Here is a 2,409-nt window from a genome sequence, read left to right as displayed (position 1 = left end):
TAGTTATTTTTGGGTATGGTAAATTGTTTTGATTTGTGCTTTAAATTTCTTGGTTAAATTGAAATTGGGAATATGGTAAGTTTTTTTATTTACAATTATTTTTTATGCCTTTTAGTCTAAAAAGAATTTAATTCCTAGACTTTTACTTGATACTATGGGTATCTATTTATTTTAACTTATGTTTTTTTGGTACTTTTCTTTTTTTTTGGTTGAGATTAATTGCAAGAAATTTAAGAATGGCACCTAAACAAGCAAGACAAAATTTTTGTGGTTCGTTTGATCATATTAGATTTGTGTCAGCTGATGTTATGGCTATACGAGCTAATTCTCTAGTCAACAAAATTGCAATACCCAAACAAAGACTGGATCAAGGGTTGATCACACACGTTGACCTTCAACCAATGATTAATGAACACCATTGGCAAAACTTTTGTGCCTTGCCTGCAGTTGGAATTATCCCTTTGGTAAGAGAATTTTATGCTAACATTGTTGAAGCTACAAATGATCTTATTTTGTGCAAGGTAAATTGGTTCCATTCTCGAGCTTTGCCATCAATCAATTTTATGAAGCTCCTGATATTAAAATCGATGGCTATGGTTAATACTTAGCTAAGCATGAGGATTGGGATGATATCTTTCGTATACTTTGTAAAAAGGGTGCTCAACGGTGAATCTTCAATAATGCACCAGTTTCATTCAAGAGAAATATGATGAAACCATCTTCTATGATATGGTTATATTTAGTGGCTTCCAAATTACTTCTTACAATACATCTCAGTGATGTCACAAAAGATCGGGCCATCTTTATTCATCCCATCATGATGGGATGCACAATTGATATTGGCCATGTAATTTACATAGCCATGACTCACACTGCACAAAAAAAGTGGGATTGCTTGTGGTTCCTTTCTCTGATTACAGCTTTGTGCAAGCAAGTTGGTGTAAATTGGGATGCTAGTGAGGAGTTGTTGCACCCTAAACTCCTAATTGATATGAATCTCAGTCTTAGACAACCTCAACATTCTACTAGGGATAGTTTTTCTTCTACACACCATCCTTCAGCCCCTCGACCTCGATGTTGCTATATGTCCTTACACTAATTGAATTGGTCAAGGAATATAAATTGTCATTTAAGGCAAACTTAATCACATAACTATATGTGATAGAGTCTTTCCTTCATGTTAGTGCAATAATAAAGAGTTATTAAGTACTAATTGGATGAAGCCCATGGAACATAAAGGCCTTGCAAGAGAATTGTAAAGTTGTTACAATTATGAGATTACTATGCATCAAAACAATGTTCCTAAAATTGTTCCTAGTCATAGTATTATTAAGACAAGGCATTGACAATGCTCAAAGACTGGTACATGTTAAGCCTCCTTACTTGGAAGTAAGCAATCGATCTCATAGAGTGAAGTATATGGGATACTTGTGGATAACATGTAGGTGCTTGTTAAAGAACAAATTCATTGAACATGACTAGCAATGAGAACTTCATTTGGTATTTCACTCAAGTGTCTATGGAATATGTTCTCATGTGATAGTTGTGCAACTAGTCCTTAGACATTAGACACCAAGTCATCTTATATGGGGAATGACATACTTTAATTTTACTGTTATGGGTCTGGAGGCGATCAAATGCCTAAACAGGGTGTTTTTGGGTATGCCATGAAGCATGCGAAGGTGAATGAGTGGTCAAGAGAGGATTCATCACCCCAAGTGATATGAGGGGGTGTATCTCACTTGTTCTCAATTCTTGATTAACTTGTATAAAGTTTTTGGGCAAAGCATGATGAATTTGAAGAAAGTTAGTTTCCTAAATTCATACAGCTAGACATGAATTATGAGAACTAATATGAATGTTGAAAGTAGACATTGAGCCATGCTTTATGACATATCTGGAATATTTGATGAAAATACCGTATTGCACTAAGAGGCTTATCACTGAAGGGCTTTGTCAAATTTTTTAATTGACTCTCTGAGATTTGAGTGGTCATGATGTATTGCTAGATGCCGTTTGTCACGACCCAATTTCCCGGGCCATGACCAGCGCATGAGCTCAATGAGCATAGCTCACTAAACCCAAGCAAGCCTATCCATTTACCTTTGCTTAACAAATTTATCATATCATGCATACACACACACACCTTTTCTTGGGTGTGAACATAGCCAAAACACAATGGCATTATCGAGAATAATATACATGCACTATTTTAGTCATGTATTTAGCAATTTACATTGCATACACATATTCACATTGTTAGATTGTATTCACAATACAAAAGAACCCATGACTTCCAACGGAGACATTTACAGTAAAAGGGATTACTATCGAATGCCAGACACATACTCAAGAGATGCACTACGGGGACTCCTCGATCTAGGGTCCAACAGTCACCTGATCTGAAAA

At 35.7% G+C, this 2,409-nt stretch overlaps 1 long non-coding RNA gene across 1 annotated transcript in view; it reads right to left on the bottom strand.

The window, feature by feature from the left end:
* The window catches only part of LOC108660890, a 28,422-nt gene continuing 28,376 nt past the window's right edge, over positions 2,364–2,409 (bottom strand). The window contains exon 3 of the long non-coding RNA XR_001926593.1: positions 2,364–2,402. This is a non-coding gene — a long non-coding RNA (uncharacterized LOC108660890). The remainder of the gene's footprint in view (positions 2,403–2,409) is intronic.

This window comes from Theobroma cacao, chromosome 2 (genome assembly GCF_000208745.1).
Source record: "Theobroma cacao cultivar B97-61/B2 chromosome 2, Criollo_cocoa_genome_V2, whole genome shotgun sequence".
In the NCBI taxonomy this organism is placed as follows: Eukaryota; Viridiplantae; Streptophyta; class Magnoliopsida; order Malvales; family Malvaceae; genus Theobroma; species Theobroma cacao.
Note: the sequence above shows the minus strand (reverse complement) of the source record. Positions and strands in the feature narration are given on the sequence as shown.